The sequence below is a fragment of the Scyliorhinus torazame genome, chromosome 14, assembly GCF_047496885.1.
Source record: "Scyliorhinus torazame isolate Kashiwa2021f chromosome 14, sScyTor2.1, whole genome shotgun sequence".
In the NCBI taxonomy this organism is placed as follows: Eukaryota; Metazoa; Chordata; class Chondrichthyes; order Carcharhiniformes; family Scyliorhinidae; genus Scyliorhinus; species Scyliorhinus torazame.
The window spans coordinates 130,817,379-130,829,391 of NC_092720.1; positions in this window are offsets into that span (position 1 = coordinate 130,817,379).

Below are 12,013 nucleotides of genomic sequence, written 5' to 3' on the forward strand. Positions count from 1 at the left end.
CCCTCACCGCCCCCCCCTCCCCACCACCCCCAACTGCCAAGGTCCATTACGCCTGGTCCATGTTTGAGTGGACCAGTACTAAACCACACCCTGGCGAGGGCTGGCAGGTGCAACAGTTGAGTCCTGGGCACAGGATGAATACGGTGTCTGGGTATTTAAATGAGCCCAGCAAGGGGGGATCCAGATCGTGCCGGACAGAGTGAGTCAGATGGCTCGCGATCAGCCTGCCGCCTGGCGTGGGGCCCAATTTGGGACGCTAGTGCGACTTACCCGATGCGCCCAGATCTGGGCCAGGCACAACGTGTTGCTGAATCGCGCGCCCCTCTATAGAACAAGAGTGCTCCGAGTGAGGTTAGACAATCTGGGGGAAATACTGGTTTTGGTTTGGGGCCCATTGTATGTGCCTGGTCAACCAGATTGAATGGCTGAAACTCTCATCTGAAACAGGTGGGAGCTTCATTAGTCTAATGAAATCTTATCAATTTGTTCCAGGCATTGGTCAATGCTGGCAGAGCAATGTTCCTTGTCCATCATTAGTTGCGTTGAGCGTATTAAGCAAGTCATGTAGCATGAGGACTGTTGTCACGAGGTTATGCCACTTTATTTTTGAAATATGATTATTCAGCTTTCAACTAACTGGAAATTTTGGAATTTGAAATGAGCCAGAACATATTTAAAAAGGAAGGCCAACTTCCAAGGTGAAGGTGAAAAGCCAACACGTCACCCTCAGAGGAGTGTGAAGGGGAAGACGTCTCCTGTCATTCCAAGACCCATCGAAACTTGTTACTCATTTAAGGAAGATACATTAAAATGAAAAGTGCTGGACATGGAAGAAAGGCTGCAATAGACAGACCCACCCAAAACCCCTTGTAAATATATAATGGGTGAAGTATACATAGCGAAGCGGCAACCACTGCAGAGAGATAGGAAGAAAGCTTTCAGCAGAGGAAACAGACTGGAAGCTGGGTTTTCTCTCCCCCTCGCTCTCTTTCTCTCATTTGGAACAAGTGTATTACCTGGTTCGGGGCCAATGTTATTAGAAATTTACCAGCAAGCCAAGATCTCATAATAATTGCAAAGTCTTCCACATCTGACTACATCCACACAACCAATAAAACCAAATTGGCTGCAAATTAGGAAAATCGATGCTTCAAGGACAATCAAAGGATGTTTGACTGTAAATTCTTTAAACCTGGTATACCCTCAAGGACGCTAACTTACCTTGGGCGGAATTCTCTGATAATGGGGCTATGTCCCCACGCCTGCAAGAAAATTGGCGCGAATCACACTGGACTTACCTGGAGAAAGTCCAGAGGGATTCTTCATTTTGCAGGGGACTTGCAGGGCCCCGGGGAAGTCCTCGCAGCTCCGGCTGCCGATACGGGGCCCAGCACTTCCGGCCGGAGGTCATCCTGCGGTGGCGGCCCCGCGCAACATGGCGGACACACACAGCGAACCGGCCCCGACAATATAGGTCCCCCCCGAGATCGCATGCGCCCGCCGATCGGTCGCGAGCCTGGCCGTCCTGGAGGCCCCTCCCGGTGATGGTTCCCCCCGCCCCTCAACAGGGCGGGCGCCGCCTGAGTCCGCATCCGCCACTCCGAGTGCCCGCCGGGTGGAACCATGAGTGAACCACGCCGGCGGGAACACGGGCAGTTGCCGGAGGAGAATCGTCGCGGGGACCTGTTTTAATGGCCCCCGACCGGCGCTGCGTCGACCGCGCACACGTGATTGCTGCCGATTCTCCGGTCCCCGGAGAATTGCGGGAGCAACGTCGGACCTGATTGCGGGTCTGACGCCCATTCTCCGCCCCCTCGCCAAGTGCGATTGCGGCGTGGAGGCTTGGAGAATCCCAGCCATTATCTCTGATACGTGTGTATGTGTATGAGTGTGTGTGTGAAAGTGAATATGTGTGTGCTTGTTGGTAAATGTGTGGGTGTGCATGTATGTGAGTGTGCGCGTGCTTGTGGGTACATGTGTGGATGTGGGCCTATGTGGGTGCATGTGTGTGTGTTTGTGTGTGTGTGCGCGGAGTGGTGTGTGTGTTTGTGGAGGGATGTGTGTGTGGAAGTGTGCGTGTGTGTGGAAGTGTGCATGTGTGGGAGGTGCGTGTGTGTGTGGAGGTGTGTGTATGTGTGTGCGCGTGTGGAGGTGGGTGTGGTGGTGTGTGTGTGCGTGGTGAGTGTGTTGTGGATGTGCTCTTCCTTTAACTCAAGAAAACTTTGTTGGATTGATTCCTTATTGCTCACCAGAAAGAAAGAAATATATTTGGATTCAGAAAAGGCGTATATATACTCGTGAAGAAAAAACAGAATTTTTTTCTGTGACCAAGCGAAGAGACTGAATAGAGGGGATCCAGTTCCTCCCTTCTCACCTGGCCCAAACACTACATTTTCAGCAGCTTTCATTGTCATTGTCTTTTTTTTCTGCCATTAATTATTACATTCATGTTAGAAGGAACTGGATTGTGTTATATCTGTATTTTGGGTGTACAATGGGCACAACATTGACAAATTTAGCAGCAGTCCCAAACTGGAAATGGGTGTTTAGAATAACAGATCCATTGGGCTTATTTCTGCTGTAAACAGGCACTGCCTTAGGGTCAACAATGGCTCAGTTGGTAGTGTTTTCAGGGTTACCAGGTTCTGGTTTAAAGACCCCTTCAGGGCTGAAGCACAAAACTCAAGGGTAACATCCTGTGCAGTGCTGATGGAGTGCTGCAGTATCTTTCAGATGAGACATTAAACCAAGGACCTACCCCACCTCCCCACTCACCCCCCCCCCCCCCTCCCCCCCACCCCCCGACAGCCACTATCACGTTGCAGTGAACAATCCCAAGGCACTCTCTTAAAAAAGAACAAGGGAGTTTCCTCCAGTGCCTTGGCCAATATTTATCCCTGAAGCAATATCGCACCCACAAGTCATTATCACATTGCTGTTTGTGAGAGCTTGCTGCGTGCACATTGACTCCTGTGTTTCCTAAATTGCAACAATGGCTACAATTCAAAAGTTTTTCATTGTTGTAAAGTGTGTCCCAAGATCGTGAGAGGTGCTATATAAATGCAAGCCTTTTATTCATTTTGTCTCAGAAGTGAAATTTAACTACACAGCCCACCTATACCTTAGAACTTTGACTTAATTGTACCTGAATTTCAGGTGGGCCTGTCTGAAGGTTCTTTGAGGGACATTTGAGGGATCAGTGTCCTGACCACCAATATTTGCTGGGGTCGAAGGTATAAGGTAGCTTTCCTCTGATAATGAAGTGGGCATGGAGGGGGATGGAAGGGGAATCTCATGCTTGTTTCCAGATTCCTCTGGGGAGTTGTGTTGCCCTGGGTGGGCCAGGTTCCAGGACTGCTGGAGAGGGGTGGTGAGAGCTGTCAGAATCCACTGGGTCAGCCGTGGATTAGCCCCAGCACGAGTGCGCTGGGCGGAAAGGTCTACGTGAGAGCGAGATGGGGCAATTGGGGCTTCTGCTTGTAATGAGGCCGCGCCAGTGCCTCCATGAGCTGGCCACAGCAAGCTGCGGGCGTCCCAACTTTGAGGAGTTGAGGTTTGCAGTGATGGTTGAAGCTCTCCGCACGGCACTAATGGAGCACTTACTACATGATCCCACAAATAAATCAAAGAAGGAATTAGCTGGAGTTACTCCAGCACCTTGCCTGAGGCTCGAGCTAATCCAAACCTGAGAGAAATTATTGTGGTTAAGCACTTAATGGCCAGAGTCAGTGTGATTATGGAAACCTGCCCACAGCTAACTGATGACAGTGAGACACTTCTGCCTTGAAATGGAACTGGATCAGCAGCTGAGGGAATAATCCTTCTCACACATACACACACACACTCACAAAGGCAACATTAATTCACTGTGTAAATACTCCCTCTACTCACTTACAAGCTGTTTCTACACAAATCAATGAAAGTGCTGGAGGTTCACTTGCATTTTTTTTCAGTGTCTGAACCTGCACTTCGCTGATACACACTGTTAATCTTAATCCCGCTTTTTTACAATCGACGTCCCATTTAACTCACTCCAACTACCAGACACGCTTTTGTGGGAAAACGCAGCTCCTGCTAAGTGACCAAACTTTTTGCAACAGACCAGAGTTGACCACTTAACAACCTGCATCACAACCTTGGCAGCAATCCTGCTTTTTGAACTGTTAACGTGGCTTGAGTTTGAAAGCACATTTTCAGTGGTCCCAGTTTAAGCAGCCTGTAAGACATCCTCTGGTGTCAAATCCTTCTTTTCCTTCAACCACTCACCACTCTCACCTAAGCTCCAATTGGCACAGAGCTTAAAAACTGCTCCTGTATCTGGAGAGCCCCCTATGGGGCACTATTCCCAAACGTGGCAAAGGATACAACAGCCTTGCTCTCACTCTCTCTGCCTCTTCTGTCCAACTTTCCTTTAATTAATTCCCTTTTCTAATAAACAGCCTTTTGGATTAGGAATTCCACCGACTTCCCATCAGCCTTCTCAAATGGGACATAGCACCACTTGAAGAAGAACTGGGTGTATCTCTCCACTCTTGGGGCAGACAATGGCACAGTGGTTAGCACTGCTGCCTCACTGCACCAAGGACCTGGGTTCGATCCTGGCCTCGAGTCACTGTCTGTGGAGTTTGCACATTCTCCCTGTGTCTGCATGGGTTTCACCCCCACAACCCAAAGATGTGCAGGGTAGGTGAATTGGCCATGCTAAATTGCCCCTTAATTGGAAAAAAAATGAATTGGGTACTCTAAATTTTAAAAAAACTCCCCACTGTGAGGGCTGATATTTATCCCTCAACCAACACATGTCAGTGATGTTCTCAGTTTCATGTTGTTTGTAGAAACTTGCTATGGCCAAAATGGCTGCCGCATTTTCCGACAATATTACAATGACTATACTTCGAAAACAATTCAATGCTTATAATATGCTTTCAAACAAAGAACTGTATAGCACAGGAATAGGCCCTTTGACCCTTCAACCCTGCGCCGATCATGATGCCGGTCTAAGCTAAAACCTTCTGCACTTCTGGTATCCGTATCCCTCTATTCCCATCCTATTCATGTGTTCGTCAAGTTGCCTCTTAAATTTCGCGATTGTATCTGCTTCCACCACCTCCCCTGGCAGCACATTCCAGGCACCCTCGCACACCTCCCCTTGAACCTTAAACCTATGAATGTCCTAAGATAGTGAATAGTGCTATTAGATGCACTTCTTTTCAATGACCACTGGTTTTTACAATGTAACATACATATGAATTAGGAGCAGGATTAACCCACTTGGCCCTTGGGCCTGCTCCGCATGTTCATTCAATAAGACAATGGCTGAACAACTTCCGGTGGCGACATGTAGGTGGAGGTCACACGTTGGGTGGCTGCCGGTAGAGTTCTAGTTTTTTGTCCTTTCCCCCAGTTTGGCCCTTTCCCCCAGCAAGCCGGATAAAGATGAATGTTTTTGTCGCCGTTTTATTTTTCATTTATCGGTCTTCTTGCCAAAAGCGTTTTGTGTGGGGGTGGAACAGTCGATTTAGTTGTGTTTCTGGGCAGGTGAGGTAGTGAGAATTCGTAAAACGGTTCTTCAGAAAGGGCAACAGTCAGGGGGTTTGGTTCTGCCAAATCTGCTGTATTATTATGGGGTGGCGAATGCCGAGAAGGTGCAGGGTGGAAATGAAGGATTTATTCCTAGAAGAGCACTTTGCGGGCTTGGAGGAGTTGACAGACAAGTTTGGGATTCAACGGGGAGAAGACTTTAGGTATATGCAGGTATGGGATTTTGCAAGGAAGGTTTTCCCACGTTTCAGGTGTCACTGCCCTCCTCGTTGTTGGAGGGGGGAGGTGCTGTCGGTGTTGGGGTTGGGGGGGGTCATCTTAGTGATTTATGGGAGAATTCTGGAGGAGGCTATGGCATTGTTGGAGGGGGTCAAGGTTAAGTGGAAGGAAAAGTTGGGGGTGGCGCTGGAGGAGTTGTGGTGTGAGGAGTTGAGACGGGTGAATGTCTCAACTTTGTATGCAAGACTGGGGTTAATATAGTTAAAGGTGGTGCACAGGGTGCACCTGACGAGGTCAAGGGTGAGCCGGTTGTTTGAGGGGGTAGAGGATACTTGGGAGCGGTGTGGGCGATATCCAGCCAACCATGTCCAAATGTTCTGGTCCTGCCCGAAGTTGGAGAGATTGTGGAGGTCTTTTTTCAGCACCATGTCAGCGATTTTGCACTTGAACTTGGAACCCAGTCTACTGGAGTCCATATTTGGGGTGTCAGGCCTGTTGCAGCTGCAGACGAGGGTGAGGGCGGATGTTTAAGGCTTCGCCTCTCTGATTGCTCGCAGATGGGTCCTGTTGGGGTGAAGATCAGCTTTTCTGCCCTGTGCCTCATTGTGGCTGGGGGACCTGATGGAGTCCTGAATCTTGAGAAGGTGAAGTTCACCTTGAGTGGGGGGGGGGGGTGCGATTGATGAGTTCCGTAAGAGATGGGGATTATTTGTTCTTCATTTAAAAGAATTGATTCCCGTCAACTGCTGAGGGAGGGGGGAAGGGGCGTGTCCACGGGGGAACCTCCACCTTAAAAATATTCAAAGACTGCTTCCACTGCCTTTTGAGGAAGTGACTCAAGAACCTCAGAAAGAAACAAAATTCTCCCCATCTCTGTCTTAAATGGGTGACCTCTTATTTTGAAACAGTGACCCCCAGTTCTGGGTCCACCCACAGGAGCAAATATCCTCTCCACATCCACCCTGTCAATACCCATCAGGATCTTAAAGGTTTCAATTAAGTCACCTCTGACTCTTCTAAACTTAGCAGCAGATACAAGCCAAGCCTATCCAACTTCTCATAAGACAACCTGCTCATTCCATCTATTAGTCTAGAAAACCTTCTCTGAAATGCTTCCAATTGAACTGCTTACAATGCATCTCAATCTAAATACAGGGCATCCACTGCTTCCCCTTTATCCACAGTGCTATTTAGCTGTTTTGTAGCCATGTTCCACCAGAATCAGGACGAGATGCGGCCTCTCCCGGGTTTCCCGATTGACGTTACGCCTTGCGAGATCTAACAAGATCTCATGGGATGTTGTGATCCGGATCCCGTCCACCCAGACTCTCAGAGTTAAGTGAGCTTAGTGGCTCACTTAACTCTCCCTTCGCCAGGTTGAACTGGCTTCCAGGATCTACCGGCCTTGCCGAGGAGACCCCAGCCGGGCGGCGATTAGTACAGGTCCCCACAATAGGGTACCAGATGTACCGGCACTTGGCGGGTGGCTCCCAGGCAGACACAGACAACCAGGTAGTTGAAATCTGGGAAGGGTGGCACACTGGCACTGCTGAAGCCACGCAAGCACATTTGGCACTGCCAGCCTGGCACCTTGGCATTGCCACCTGGGCACTCTGGCAGTGCCAGCTGGGTGCCAGCCTGGCACTTCCAGGATTCCCAGGTGGAACTGCCAGGTTGGCAGGGGCACTGTTAGGATGTCAGGTTGGCAGTGCCAAGTATCTTGCCCGTGCTGGGAATCGGGACCGGGGGTGCCCTGCTCATGGAGGTGGGGGGGGGGGTTCAAGGACCCCCCAAGAGGTGAGTTGGGGCATTGGGGGGTCCAAGGGTTGCGTGGGGGGGGGCGAGAGATCTGGGCACCAAATGTGGCCTCGGCAGGGGCGTTCCCCTTCGAGCTCCGAGAAAAGAAGAGTGGCATTAGAGAGCAGGGTCGTTCCTGGCGCTACAAGTGTTGTGAATGACCCCTCTACACCCACTCAGAACAGACTCTGGGTATTTTGGGGTTAGATCCCACCCCTTACTTCTTCAAAGAACAACAATAAATTGAATTAAAATAATTTGCCTCTCACAAAATCTTCCTGATTACCTCGCATTTATCTAAGTGCCCTGCTACAACATCTTTAATAATGGCTTCTAACATTTTCCCTGTAACAGACGTTAAGCTAAGTGGCATGTAGTTTCCTGCTTTCTTTCTCCCTCCCTTTCTAAATAAAGAAGATAGGTTTGCTATTTTCCAATCTGATGGATCCGTCCCTGAATCTGGGGGATTTTGGAAAATTAAACTAACCCATCAACTATTTCACTAGCCACTGATTGTAAGATCCGAGGATGAAGTCCATCCAGATCCAGGGATTCGTCAGCCCGCAGCTGCGCTCCAACAATTTGCACAGTACGCTTCCCTGGTGATTGTAATTTTCCTGAGTTTCTCCCCCCTCCCCGTCCATTTCCTGATTTATATCTATTTCTGTGATGTTGTCCTCTTTAGTGAAGACCATTACTAAATACATGTTTAATTCATCCGCCATCTCCTTATTTTCCATTATTAACTCCTCAGACTCAATTTCTATCAGACCAATGCTCTCTTTGTTAACTATTTTCTTCATTAGATATCAATAGCAACTCTTACTATCTGCCATATTTCTAGCTAGCTTTCTCTCGTACTCTAATTTTCCCATCCATATTAACCATTTAGTCATTCTTCACTTTTTTAACATTCTGTCCAATTTTCTGACCTGCCATCCATCTTTATGCTATTAAATGTCTTTTCTTTAACTTTGATACACCGCGCCGCCTAGCACCTGCCGGGGGCCATTGCTGGAGGCCTGCCCCACCATTCTCCGTCCCTCACCGGTCGAGGTCCCGATGGCGTGGATCTAATGGGATCTTGCCGGTCGGGAAACTAGCGTGGCGTCTGCGGACTCAGTCCGTGGCATCGCTGGTCAGGAGCACGGCCGCTGGAGGACGCTGCCGTGCGCATGCGTGGCCTCCGACTCGGAAGTGCGGGGGCTCGTATCGGCAGCAAAGCTGCTGGTTTCACAGCGGGTCCCTGCTAGCCCCCTGCAGGGTTAGGAATATGTGGCCCTTTCATGCCAGTTTTTCTGCCGTGAAAGTCCCCAGTTTTTGCGATGGCGTGGAGACATAGTCCCAATAATGGAGAATCTAACCCCTTGTCTTAATTTCATTTTAAAAGCTGCAGCCTTTGAAATTCTGGCAGGCTTCACCCAGCGGTCGGTTGAATTTGATGAGAGTGCTTGGAGCTGATGGGGTGCGAAATGGTTTGGATGGGCCTCAGGAGGAGTTAATCACTTTCCCATCAAGATGGTTTTACAAGACACAGCCTGGGCCCAAACCTGTTGGATTTCGCAGACAACTTGGAGTCTATAATGTGTACTGTCCATAGATGTTATGGGTAGCATTGTAGCAGGGCCCGTTTCTGCATCACTAGAAGGCTAGAAGGCTTATGAGGAAAGGCTGAGGGACGTGAGGCTGTTTTCGTTAGCGAGAAGAAGGTTATGAGGTGACTTAATTGAGGCATACAAGATGATCAGAGGATTGGATAGGGTGGACAGTGAGAGCCTTCTTCCTTGGATGGTGATGTTTAGCACGAGGGGACATAGCTTTAAATTGAGGGGAGATAGATATAAGACAGATGTCAGAGGTAGGTTCTTTAAAGAATAGCAAGGGTGTGGAATGCCCTGCCTGCAACAGTAGTGGACTCGCTAACACTAAGGGCATTCAAATGGTCATTGGATAGACATATGGACGATAAAGGAATAGTGTAGAAGGGTTTTAGCGTGGTTTCACAGGTTGGCGCAACATCGCGGGCCGAAGGGCCTGTACTGCGCTGTGATGTTCTCTGTTCTAAGGCTAGTTTTGCCCATGACTCATTGTCCTTTGACATCTCAAGCAACCCTATGATGGATTTTATAAAGCTGTGTTTCAAATCGATGTCTTGTTTGCAGCCATTTTAGTCCATGTGTTTTGACACAAAATTTTAAGTTTGTCTGTATTTCAGCCAGTTTTGCCCATATTCCACATGTTGTATTAATGTCCATAAAAAGGTGGATTTACCTCATCTTTCACATTCAATGACTTCCTCATCTTTGCCCATCTGATTTTTCCAGTTTATATACAGATCAAAATACTCCATGATTATTTCTGACACGCTCCCACTATTTCTTCTTTGGGACCCCGTCCTACTGTATGGTCATATGTATACCACTCCCGCAAGTGAATTCTTGCCTTTATCAGTTCTCATCTCAACCCAAACTTCTTCTACATCCTAGTTTCCTGAACTTAGTCTCCTTCTCTATTGTGTTATTACCATCATAAATCAATTGAGCCACCTCTCCACCTCTTTCTAGTTTCCTGTCCTTCCTAAATGTCACGTGATGTTCAATAGTCAGGTCCCATTCTGTCATCCTGCAGCCATGTCTATGCAATGGCTATCAGATCATATTTATTTATTTCTATTTGTGCTATTGATTCATTTGTTTTGTTTTGAATGCTGTGTGTGTTTAGATACAGAGCTTTTAATTTTGTCCTTTTATTAGTTTTGTAACATTGAGCCTTATCTACTGATTTGCGTTTAGATTTGTACTCTCTGTCCCTTCATGCCATGATCTGTTTATCATTTCCCTTATTAATAATACCTTTTGCTCTTGCCTTGTGTCATAGTTGAGAGATGAAGGAATATGTTCATTAGCTGGACTAATTCTAAAGTTTTTTTTAGCCCTTTTCAAAAGCTGAGCTGGCAAGATTGCCCCAGCGGGTCACAACCTGGTCTCCAGTACTTTCAAACTTAACAAATGCTACCACCTCAAACATCTGGAATGTTACACTTGGGATAGCATAAACATTCCAACCGAGCCAACACAATGGCTCAGCAGACGATCGATCCTCTTCAGCCAACTTCGAACAAAGACAACCCTTTGCAGATCGTAATCTCTAATAATGCTGTTAATGGCCTCAGCCTTAACTGTTCAAACATAATGGTTTCGACCGAAAATCAGTGTCTCCTGGAACAAAAGGAGTCCTAATGCCAATGAAACACCTCAAGATTCCAGCCATGGGAGTATACCTCCTTTAACCCACATCGAGGAGGAGTGGTGGGAGGTATGTCACACTACCTCTCTTTTTCGTGCCTTGAACTGTCTTTCTTTTCCCCCCATTTATTGTACGAATGAAAAAGTGATGATGTTGCAAAACCACTTGTGTGTGTGTGTGTAAAAATAAAACCACCCTGTGCGAGGTATTCATAGAAGATTGGACATTCCAAATGTAAGGGTTGGCGAAAATGCACCACCATTTATATAGAGTGAAATCAGAATTTAAAAAGCACCTTTCTATTTACGAATGGGTAGAGAGAGGGGAAATCAGGGCAATTTAAATTGACCCCCCTCCTGTTCATGTCACTTGTCTCTACTCTTTGATTGACCACATCTTCCCATATTTAACCCTTGCCCCCTCTATTTCGTTTAGAACCTTCTGTAATTCCCTAATTGCTAGAACATTGCAGCCAGCATGGTTCAGGCATAGACTGTCCCAATGGTACAGCCTCCACTTGTCAGTATTGGTGCCAGTGTCCCACGAACTAGAACCCATTTCTCCCACACCAGTCTTTAAGCCACGCATTCATCTCTTTAACTTTATTGATCCCATGCCAATTTGCACATGGCTCGGGAAATAATCCAAAGATTATTACCTCTGAGGTTCTGCTCTTTAATTTAGTATCTAGCTCTTCATACTGTCTATTCAGAACCATTTTCCTAGTTCTACCCCTGTCTATGGTACCTCCACGGCCCATGATGACTGAATCCTCACCATCCCACTCACCAGTCCTGAGCAGATATCCTGAACCCTGGTACCAGGCAGACAACATAGATCGCTCTCTGCTGCAGAGAACAGTGCCTAACCCTTTGGCTATACTGCCCCCTACTGCCGCTTGAACAAGTTCTTGTGCCATGGTTCCATGACCATCCACCCTGATGACCTTACTTTTGTCCACCCAGGTTGAAAGCACCTTAAACCTGTTTGACAATTGCAAAGTCTAAGGCTCCTCCACTGCTGTCTGCTTGGTCCCTTTACTTGCCTCACTCATGGTCACATTCTCCTGTGCCTCACCGCTGACCAAAGCAGATGACCACATTCTAAGTGTAATGATCATCTTGGGGTAGAAAGTGTCCAGGTATCTCTCCCCCACCTCCCTGATGTTTTGCAGTGTGTGCAGTTCAATTTCTAGATCAATAATGCGGAT